Source organism: Podarcis raffonei, chromosome 12, assembly GCF_027172205.1.
Source record: "Podarcis raffonei isolate rPodRaf1 chromosome 12, rPodRaf1.pri, whole genome shotgun sequence".
Classification (NCBI taxonomy): domain Eukaryota; kingdom Metazoa; phylum Chordata; class Lepidosauria; order Squamata; family Lacertidae; genus Podarcis; species Podarcis raffonei.
The window spans coordinates 18,764,529-18,776,363 of record NC_070613.1 but is presented as its reverse complement, the minus strand read 5'-3'; the positions used below and the strand labels follow the sequence as shown (position 1 = coordinate 18,776,363).

At 41.8% G+C, this 11,835-nt stretch overlaps 1 long non-coding RNA gene across 1 annotated transcript; it reads left to right on the top strand.

Moving 5' to 3' along the window:
- The first annotated feature begins 1,397 nt into the window (after positions 1–1,397).
- On the top strand, positions 1,398–11,017 carry LOC128398453 (uncharacterized). Its single transcript, XR_008327125.1, has 3 exons — positions 1,398–1,679; positions 7,270–7,352; positions 10,726–11,017. It is a non-coding gene; the product is annotated as an uncharacterized LOC128398453 (long non-coding RNA).
- The last annotated feature ends 818 nt before the right edge of the window (positions 11,018–11,835 follow it).

Below are 11,835 nucleotides of genomic sequence, written 5' to 3'. Positions count from 1 at the left end.
ATGATCCCTGGAGAGCAGAATGAGGAAGCTGGTCCATTTTTCTCTGCCTTATTTTCACTTCTGTCTTCTGACTTCATAGTATTGGCAAGATTATAAATGTCCCACAAAGATTGAAGGAGCAGCAAAATTCACTTAGTGCTACTGCAAATACATACAGTATACAGTGGTACCTTGGGTTACATACGCTTCAGGTTACATACGCTTCAGGTTACACACTCCGCTAACCCAGAAATAGTGCTTCAGGTTAAGAACTTTGCTTCAGGATGTAGCCTTTCAGGCCTTTCCCATGGGTAGGATGAGCATTGCTCCCGGGGCCTAGTTGGGGTGACTACACAGTCAGGTTTGGGTATCCTGTCCCTTCATTGATAAGAACAGAAATCGTGCTCTGGCAGCGCGGCGGCAGCAGGAGGCCCCATTAGCTAAAGTGGTGCTTCAGGTTAAGAACAGTTTCAGGTTAAGTACGGACCTCTGGAACGAATTAAGTACTTAACCCGAGGTACCACTGTACAAGACTATACAAGGGCCTAGTTACACTTACCTTTTGCCCCACTTTCCAGCTAGAGACCTGTGCTTTAATGCTCTGTATCAGAGGAGCCCTTTTTTTCTTTCCCCACAAAAACCAACTCTTTAAAGCTGAATCAGAGCAAACGTCAGTTTGGGTTTTCTGCAGATTGACATTTGGTCTGATTGAGATTTAAAGAGTGGGTTTTCACAGGGAAAGCTCTGAAGCAATAAAACCCCCCAAACCCGGCGCTTGGACAGGGAGCTTTAAATCACCAACTATGCCTGGAAAGAGCAAAGAAAAATGTGAATAAGCCCCAAAACTAGTCAGATACTCCTTCTTTTTCTTTCCCGGCCCACAACTGATTCCCCCCAATGCAAACATTTCTAAAAATCTTTAGTTCCTACTCACACGAGGAGCCTGACTGACTGAAGTTGCTTCAGCAGAAAATATTGTCATAACTGCTAATTCATTCAAAGGCTATGTTAATGCTTGTCCTGATATATTAAACTCGGACTTATTATATGCTTTCAGAAGTGGTAGTAGTAGTAGCAAAGTGTTTCTTCTGTTTTTGTCTCGAGAGGCCTACAGGAAATCTAGGTAGCAGAACCAATGCAAATATCATAAAATACAGTATGTAAGATATGTTTATGTGGTTGCCACCTAGTGACCAAATGGCAAAAGTGTTTCTTTGAGGAAAAAAGTTGGAACTGCACATCCTCAAGGCTTGTTTCTTTTCTGGGGAATGGTTCCAAGATGGATGCTAGACTGATAGTGGTACCTCAGAAGCCAAGAAATAAAACCAGTTATTGTTCATTTTTAGTGTATTTCTTAATCTTCATCTATTTAGTGTAGCCTAAATACATTAAAGTACAAATAGTTAAAAGAACCAAAAAGCACTAATACAAAACGTCAAATGCAATGACATTTAAAGGAGCAGTAGTCAGGGGGTGGGGTGGGAGAGAAATCAATTTAAAGGCCACCGAAAGAATTGTCTTCAGTTTCTGGCGAGAGGCACTGAAGATGGCGACTGATGGATCTTGATCAGGAGGAAATGGAGGCATTAAACCTTTCCCTTGACAAATACAAACACCCTGTACTTACAGGAATGCACACCCCATTCTTTAAATTCTGAGAAAATTAAATCTCATTCCTCACACTTTACAGAGAGATACAGGTGCAAACAGGCACTAGGCCTAATACATTTTAATTCACTACGGCCTTTGGTAACTTAGCTGGCCTCTGTAAAATGGTGCCCACCATTATCTGGGGTAGGGACTTGCGATAATTGAACATTTTTGGGATTTTGTATTATTATTATTAGGTAGTGGGTGGACATAGCAGACGACACAGAGATTTCTCCAAGTACAGTGGTACCTCGGGTTACATACGCTTCAGGTTACATATGCTTCAGGTTACAGACTCCGCTAACCCAGAAATATTACCTCGGGTTAAGAACTTTACCTCAGGATGAGAACAGAAATCGTGCTCCGGCGGCACAGTGGGAGGCCCCATTAGCTAAAGTGGTGCTTCAGGTTAAGAACAGTTTCAGGTTAAGAACGGACCTCCGGAACGAATTAAGTTCTTAACCCGACGTACCACTGTATTTCTTTATAAGTAAGCTGGAACTGAACTGAACAGCAAACAGCTCAGCCGGCCTGCTTTTATAGGCAGCCGGCTGTCAACACTGTAACAACAACAGCTCAGGGTTTCCCGCCTAAATTAATGTACATGGACCTGAGTGAAAACTATATACACAATACCCCCTGGTGGCCAGGGTGAGAACTTCAATACATAACAATTATTATTTTTAACTTCTCAGCTGTTGTATTTTCTTGTCATTTTGAGGCGTTTTCATTTTGTAAAAAGTGATAATGATGATGATGGTGATGAAGAAGAAGAAGAAGAAAGGAAAAACAAAACAAAAAACAACAACAATGCTGCCCCAGTCACATCTAGTTTGTGACTGACATTCAATGATGTTTTGGACCCAGGACCCACTTTAACCCAAACATACATTTAGGAACTGTTTCTTAACCTTTTGCCATATATTTGTGTGGTGGTAGTATTCCTGTTGCAACCTACCTTGGATCAGGCTACAACCCAGTAGTAGGTCCTGATTTACCAGTCAGTGACCTAAAAACATATTTTCTGGCCTTTGACATATCAGATGTATGGTTTCAGGGCCCACCATATTCCCAAAGACTGCACTCTGTTTTCAACTCTGTATTTTAAATTGTTGTAACCCACCCTGGGGCCTGCTGGTGAAGGGCAGGTCATATTTTTAAAACAGCAACAATAATATTCAATTCTTCCTTGGGTTGTTGTCATTACTGATGCTTTCTTTGACGTACTCCCAATAAGTTTTTGAGAAACACCAGGGTTCTCCAGAATACAGTCAAATGTTACTCTACTAAGAGATTTCAGTGAGATGTCCAATTATAATCTCCCTGTGTTTCTCCATACCAGAAGACTAACTAAGTGATGGGAACCTCAGACTTGTAGAATGTGGCCTCCGAATGAAGGACTTCATAAATCTGCCAACTGAAAGTGCTTAAAAGTTTTTAATAACGATTGAACCATAATCCTAAGGAATAACATGCGATCTGGTATAGATTTTACCATAATTGCATGTATAATTCAGAACAGATGACATTCAAGATCAGGTTGCTTCTTGCATATGTGACATATAAAAAAATATTTCATGGGGATTTGAGCGGTTACAGAAGTCAGTTTTCCACTGTCCAGTTCTCACTCATTCCAAACGTGTGATATCAATTATGTATTTATTTGATTAAGATTATTCCTCTGTTTAAACAACAACAAAATATTCATAATTCCATTAAATATGAGTATATGGCATGAAAAGGCATGCAGGTGTTTAGTTTTGGTGCAATGCACGAGTGGAAGATGTCAGCATGTGAACTTGGATTTGCCTTATTGCTCCCTGCCATAGTTCTCAGCCTTTCTTTTAATGAAAAAGAAAGAAAGAAAAGGAAATAGTTTTGGTGTAGGGAGCTGCTGTGTGAGAAACTGAAGAGGCCAGACGTCGAAGTGGGTTTTCTGAGTGTTCACACTTGGCTCCTCTGTATTAATGCCCATTTCCCCCCATATATTACTAGTTCCATTTTGGGAATCATTTGTAAGAATGATCCTCAGCCCCTGACTGGATATATAGGAATGTAGGAAGCTGTCTTTGCAAAACAAATGCTCTATCACTGAGCTATGGCCCTTCCTCAAAATGTAACGTGATCATAAAATGTCACAGCAGTTTGAAGAATAAAAACAATATCCAATAAAAGAGCACAAATCAATTCCAATCACAAGACAATTTCAATAAAACAGCAATGATAGTAAAACAGCAGTAAAGACAGCTCAGTCAATGGAACAAGAACAAGAAGCAATCAGAACAAAAAAGAATGCACCTCCACTCTGCAAAAAACATTAAGAGGGAGGCAGAATGAACCTCTCTTGAAAGGAAGTGCCAGAGTATTAAAGGCCACCACAGAGAAGGCTGCGCTCCTTATAGAGACTGCCCTGGTCTCTACATAAAATGGAACCTTGGGCAGGGCCACCTCAAGGGATTTAGGGCTGGGATCTTATATGAGATGAAATGTCCCATGAAAAAACCAAAACCCAAGATACTGAGCGGGTTTAAAGATTGAAACAGCAATTTTGGACCAGTTGCTGGGAAGCATAAAGAGAGACAGAGTGCTTTGTACTCATTTCCTGCTTGTGGAATTCTTGTAGGCACCTGGTTGGTTGCTATGGAAAGACCAGGTGGGCATTCAGTCCTGTCCAGTAGAGCTCTTCTTATGGCCCAGTAGTGCAGCTGCTTCAAGAGAAGCAAGATATGAGAACATAAGAAGATGAGGCCGATTGCTCTTCTAGTCCAGCATCCCCTTCTCACAGTGACCAACCAGATGCCTGTGGGAAATTGACAAACAGGACCAATCATGGCTGGTATACATTGATATGAATATGTCTGTTCATCCAACCTGGTTGCCATCACTCCCTCCTTCTTTGAGAGCCAGTTCCATAGTGGAAAATCCATTTGGACTAATCAACACATGGGTTACTGCCTTCGGCACTAGATAAAGCTTCTCAACCATTTTCAACGGTTGCCCAACACAGAGAGCTTGTGCACTAGCCTGGATGTCACCAAAGCATGAATAAGCCATCCCTGGATATCTAGTTAAAGGATCCGAGTAGAATTGGGGTGAGGGGAGTCCTCTGGCTGAGACACTGAAAGCTATAGACCAATGCAGACAGTCCTAGGCTAGTTGGACCAGTAATCTGACCCAGTTAAGACAACGTTATATGTTAAGGCAGAACATGTAAATTGTGGTTGTGACTCTGTCCTACCTCTCTTGCATCAAATTATTCCATTTAAGAGGCTGCCTCCAGCTTAAATTCTGGGTGACAGAGATGGTAGCTTGTTCAGTGTGGTGGGTTGCTCATAGGAAAATGTTTTATACTGAGTCAGATCACTGGTCTATCTAGCCCAATATTGCCAGCACTGAGTGGCAGCAAATTTCCAGTATTTCAGAGCAATTTCAGACAGCAGATATTCTCAGCCCTATTGGGAGACCCTGGGGATTGAACCTGGGACCTTCTGCATGCAAGACAGATGCACTACCACTGAGCTACAGTCTTCCTTATGGATTCCTCTAGCCCTGGCACCCCATATTCTTGTCTCTTTCCTGCCTTCCCATGGATATTTAATTGTGTGTGAATATTTTAGCAAGGAAGGTAGCATATGCTAAACTAGGTCAAAAGGAAGATTTATGATGCTGTCTTGTGTAGCTTACAGGGTGGGGGAGAGAAACCTTATGCTTCAGGCATCAGTTCAAATTTTTCCTGCCACTGTTCTTGAAGTGTGTTTTCTGCTTCTGTTTTATTCAGCACGTTTATGGAATATGTTTATTTATTAATGAAAAAACAAAAACAAATTAAAAGCAAACATCACTGATATATTCATCTTTCCCCCCTTTCTTTTTAATAAACCCTTATAGAAAGTATGTCTCTTAAGCCTTTTGGGTGTTTGGGTTTATAAATGGGTATTTGAAGAGATTGGCTAGTTAGCAGAACACAGTCACACCTTCTGGGTTCTTATAAATAAATTAATTGAGGCTGAGATATTCCAAACTATTTCAGCTCCAAATGGAATCAGGTTTGCATACCTAACTCCCTTATTAAGCAGCATTTGAAAGTCTCACCCTAAAGCAATGTTCTGCAGAGGTGACGAAAAAGGGATGAGGACCGTGGAAGTGTTCATTCTTTTCATATTCATCTGGGCTTGCTTTCCCCTCTGTTCTGAGAAAAGCAGTGTGTCCTTGGACGGGCTTCCTTAGGGTGATACCAGCAGCACTTTACAATTCCAGGAAGACAGAGGCAAGGGAGCTCTAATGAATATGTTAGCATGAAATTTATACTTGCAGCCACCTGCTATCCAGTCAGCTGTGTTAATCCCTGGCACAACCTCAATCCCAGAGAGACTTCCTGTCTCTTCCCCCCCTGCAGAAGTCAAGTCACTTTCTCTAATGCATTTTGAGCCACCTGTAGACCTGTCCAGCTGTGTAAATTGCATTGCAATAAACCTTCTAAGCCAGCCTGAAAAGAAGTCGCTTCCAAATATATTTTCCCACCTTCACAGAGATTAAAAAGACAGGGTCTTTTTTTATTTTGTCCCAAATTGTAAACAAGGGTGATTCAGTTGTCCAGTTTGTTGTTTAGTACCTTACGAAGGTTATACTAGACTGAATTAAAATAAACCACAGCCAGATCCTAAATTTGTTCCGTGGTACATAGTTAAGGTCAGTGCAGAGCAATTCTGACCTTGTTCACACAAAACTCCCCAGTGAGTTACCCCATAGGTGGATTTAGGGCAGCGTGACTGGTTCCACTGCACTGGGTGCTGACCCTAGGGGGCGCCACAGGGCATTGCAACCAGGACATAGTGAATTGAGCAGAATAGAAGGCGGTGTGTGTGTGTGTGTGTGTGTGTGTGTGTGCGCGCGTGCGCGCGCATGCCAAATTCCAGCCTTGCACAGGGTGCTGCTGAAATCTGAAAAACCAAAGTCCACCTCTTGCAATCCTAACTCAGAAGTAGGTCCTAGTAAATTCAGTGGTGTGTATTCCCAGGTAATTTAATGAATACCAGTCATGGTGGAGCCCAACTGGATCAGGACTGCAGTGTTCCTCAGAGAGGGGGTCTGACTCTTTCCTCTGCACAATTTCCCACTGAACATTACTCCACGCTCCCATTTGCCTTTGAAACAGCAGTGTGTGCCATGGTCCCAGACCCAGGTTTCCCCTTCCACAACTTCTTTTACACATACACACACGTTAGGAGATAAGCAGGTTGTGACTGAATAGACTACCAATATTTATTAACTGAATTACTTCAGTTCAATAGATGCACAGTTAAACTATGAAATAAATGCAGGTATAGTTAAACAGATTTGAAGATGAGTATGATATTTGATTACGCTACATTAATCTATATATAAAGCACTTGCAAGTCTCACAATCAGAATTCACTCCAAAAGATGTAGAAATCTAGCTGAGAATTAAAAAATTAATAATCAGGTAAAATAAATATAAGACTATATATAACTACAGACTGGCTATTAGCATGAGATTAGTAAACCAAATGAGATAAAATTTATAATTTAATCTATTATTGAAATATAGCAAAGCAGTCTGAATGACTCGAGCAACTCTTTTCTCTAAAGTTCACTGCCTTTTTTCCTTTCCCCTTTCAGCGCAAATTCAGTAAGTTGCAGGATGATGAATGGAAGCATCCCACGGAGAAATATTTAAATTGTCACATTAGAAAAGTCATAAAGTAAGTAGTAAAATGCAGATGAAAAACAGCCAAGTAAAAGGGAGTAAATTGAAAATGGCTTGCTTGATGGTGCAATTGAAAGACATTGCCAAATCACTGTTTATTTGTAACATGTTTTGTTCAGCAATTGGAACCACCTTTGGTTACAAACAAGAACGTTTTCAGTGATTTAATATTCTAGTCCTATTTAGTATGAATATCTCTCCACTTTGAACAAGAGTTATTAGTACTTTTGCATCTGGTTATCCAGTCCACAACATCAGGATAGAACAGGCTGCCCATTAAGTTAAATTTTAAGAAACAGGGGGGACAGGGATGGACCCTCTTATTTCTCCCCCCCCGGCTTATGTTTCAGCATATTTAACTACTTATTAACTATCCTTAGGCAATAACCATGCCCCCTGAAGAGCTTCTCATATGCAAGTTCTTTAGAAATGAAGGGGTGATGTTTAAAAGCACAGCTGTTCTCTCTGGTTTATTACAACAGAGCCCAGGCAGAAATTCCAGCTCCATTGCATCTGGTACCTGTCAAGCAGGTATTGTGGCATGTGGAAACAGGAGCTGAAAAGAGGCTGGCACTGGCAGGGGGGCAAGTATGCGTTGTGCAACCCACACATTGCTTTGGAATTTGCTTTGTTCTAGCAGACCCTCCAAGTGTCCCTATTTTCCAGGGACACCCCTGATTTAGAGAAGTCATGCTGGTTTCTGATTTGATCCCAGAATGTCCCACTTTTCCTTAGGATGTCCCTATTTTAATTGGGGAAATGTTGGAGGGTATGGAGTTATCCAACCCCTGAGCCATCTGAAGGCAATCCTGTACAGGGAAGTTTTTTAAATGTTTAATGTTTTAATCTGTTTTTATATATGTTGGAAAATGCCCAGAGTGGCTGGGGCAACCCAGTAAGATGTGTGGGGCATAAATGGTAAAATTATCATTATGGAATGTGATGTCCCTCTTTTCATCAGAGCAATGTCAGAAGGTTTGTTCTAGTCCAGGGGTCAGCAAACTTTTTCAGCAGGGGGCCGGTCCACTGTCCCTCAGACCTTTTGGGGGGCTGGACTATATTTTGAAAAACAAAACAAAACAAATTCCTATTCCCCACAAATAACCCAGAGATGCATTTTAAATAAAAGAATACACATTCTACTCATGTAAAAACACGCTGATTCCTGGACCATCCGCGGGCTGGATTTAGAAGGCAATTGGGCCGCATCCGGCCCCCGGGCCTTAGTTTGCCTACCCATGTTCTAGTCCTTTTGCCATGATAAGCAGGGCCAGCCCAATACATTTTGGCACCTGAGGTGGATCTCCAAATGGCAACCTTCCTCTCCTTGCCTCATGGGTGGGCCGGCCCTGCAGAAGGCTCATGTGATGGACTGTCAGTTAAAGGGACTTAGGAGGTCACAATTCATTCTAAGAGGGAAGTGGACAGCGGAGAAGGATAAGTCAAGTAAGGGACTGCCTTGCCCCTCAGAATGTGCTGTTTTTCAATAGTTGCCATAGAACTTAGGGGACATGCGTGTGTACGTGAGGGTGAGCCACCTATATCTTTCATTGCTTGTGACCTGCACACGATGGAAAATCATGGCTGATTATTGTTCAAGGATATGTCATTGGGGCAAGCTGGAGTACATGCTGCAAGCACATTTAGGGCTAAGCTTGCTTCATGTTTTGTACCAGCGGCATTGAATTGGACAGACAGACAAGAGTTTTGGAGATAGTGTATTTGAAGCACATAAAGGTAAAGGTAAAGGGACCCCTGACCATTAGGTCCAGTCGTGACTGACTCTGGGGTTGCAGCGCTCATCTTGCTTTATTGGCCGAGGGAGCCGGCGTACAGCTTCCGGGTCATGTGGCCAGCATGACTAAGCTGCTTCTGGCGAACCAGAGCAGTGCGCGGAAATGCCGTTTACCTTCTTGCCGGAGCGGTTCCTATTTATCTATTTGCACTTTGACGTGCTTTCGAACTGCTAGGTTGGCAGGAGCAGGGACCGAGCAACGGGAGCTCACCCCGTCATGGGGATTCGAACTGCCGACCTTCTGATCAGCAAGCCCTAGGCTTTGTGGTTTAACCCACAGTGCCACCTGCACATACAATGCATCATATAGATAGAACCCATTGTAGCGGTGCACTTTTCTCACCTGTTATATTGGTTGAAGAGAGGCATACACTTATAGGGAACTTGTGGCCCTCCAGGCTGGCTTTCAAGGTTCAACAGCTAATACAATAATTCCCTGACTATCTTAGCTGCTGCCCTTCCTGTGACCTTTATGTGACCCACTTACGCTCTGCCGCAAAGCCTTTGGTTTCTTTAGCCAATTGGTAGCCAGAAGCAGGAAACGGGTCACTGTATGAGTTAGGCCTTCCTGTAGAGATGCCTTTGATGCTCCTATGTGGGTTTGCTGATTGTTCCCTGATGACAAAACATGAAAAGGTGATGGCGTGCAAGTTGCAGTCAAAATACAACTGACAGTAAAGGATGGCCTCCTAGGCAGGAGCGTCGGGAAGGAAGGAAGGCAAACAAATCCAAAATTAGTATCAAAGAGAGTGTGGTGTTTCTGCACCTTCCTGTGCTTATGCTCAAAGTAGCTTAGATTTATATAGCCAGTTGCGGCTCTCTCTCTAACTATGAAGCCCTGCAGATGTAAGCTTTGGGAGAGCATAAAAATGTCACACAAACATCCGTTTCTGAAACGATACATGTGAAACCTTAATAATTTAAATGTTCTGGCAAGCAAGGAAGATGTGAGTTAAGGGAATATATTCCAGGCCAAAACAAAAATTAGGATGATTGTGTTTTGCTGGAGGGAAAACTGCATTTATTTTATTTTTTTAAAAAGAAGCTGGATGGAAAAGAAGGATGTGCTCTTGCACTTTTAACAGTTGGGTAAAAGATGGGGTTTAAGCAGGTGTCATGGAAGCTGCACCTGCTGAAATTCTTCTCTCCTATGCAACAAGAAAAGACACAATAGGTTCTTGATATTTTCCATCTGGTGACCTCACCTCACTTGCATAGCATACTGTTTGAACATGAAATATTGCTACCTTACTTTCCATATGGATGTATAGGAAGGACTGGGGGTGGTATGAGGATTTTCTGACAGCTGGATTGATAAGGGTTAGGCAAATGCCAGAGAGGAGGGGGCCTTAGAAACATGGCCAAAAATGGAGGAAAATATGGCGGTATTACCAGCAAGACCCCCTGACATTCAAGCAACTGTAATCCTGTTAGTGGCCCATATATTTCAAAGCTGTGTTGAATCTGGCACGTTAAGGTTAACTTGAAAGTAGCTGTTGAGTAAAAGAAGCTAATCTTGATTCTTGAAATTCAGTTCTCATATCTGAGTCTTTCATTTGACCTTCCTTTAAAGAAATAAAAATAAAAATGCGTCAGCCCAGGAGAGAAGTTGCTTTTTAAGAAGCCTAAGAAATAATGGCCACAACTGGTGATTGGATGAACACAATGAGAATGAAGATAAAGAACTGGAAGTCTGATCTTTTCTTTTGCCCTCATAAAGAAGCTCGGAACACCACAGTGGTGCCTGAACTCATAAATAAAGCACAAAAGAGACTTGAACCTTGGTCTTCAACTGCGCAAGGTAAAATGTCATTGCATGAGATATTTTTACATGATTGGTTATTGCAAATGTCTAACCAGCTTTCCCCCCCTCTTTAAAGGTTTCACTCTTGGACACTGTAGGGAATTTGGATTTTCCTTATGCAGAGTTTCTCCAGCTGCCCTTGAGTGACTCGTTTATATCATATTTTTTTTAAAAAAGGAGATTATAATCCTGATAAATAGTTTTTGTCACATTCAAGTGCAAGAGGGCTTCCTTTGTAAAAGATTCTTTCAAATATGTTTGCTCAAATCTGAGATCTAAGAAGCACAATGAAATATATTTAACTGTAGTAATTCTAATGCCTGACAAGCATTAGAATGTGTTTGTATAACTGTATAAATAAGTGTTGTATAAAGACTAAACAGTATTTTCCAATCAGGCATAAATTACTTTTAATTACAAAGTTGTTTACATGCCTTGTTCACTCTTACAACACTGGTGTGTGTGTGTGTGTGTGTGTGTGTGTGTGTGTGAGAGAGAGAGAGAGAGAGAGAGAGAGATGAGATGAGATCAATTTTTGCATTTTGTAGGTCAGAAACAGCCCATGAGTCCTGACTGAAGTGGGATGTGAACTCTGCTTTGTGCGCTGCAGTTATAGTTGCTTCAAAGTGCTGCCTTGTGCTTTTTTGGGGGGGAAAGTGCATAATCACTGAATCGGAGAAATTGCAATTTAAAGATTTAATCAGGCAAAGAATTACACCTGAGCAGAACAAATTTAACAGTAAATGTTTAGTAGGTATGGCTTTTAATTTAACAGATCTATTTGGAGGCTGCAGGTGGGCAGGCGATTCATCTCTTTGAATTCTACCGCCATGTAAAAACTCAAGCAACCACTCTGCATGTAGTAAGTAGTACACCAGG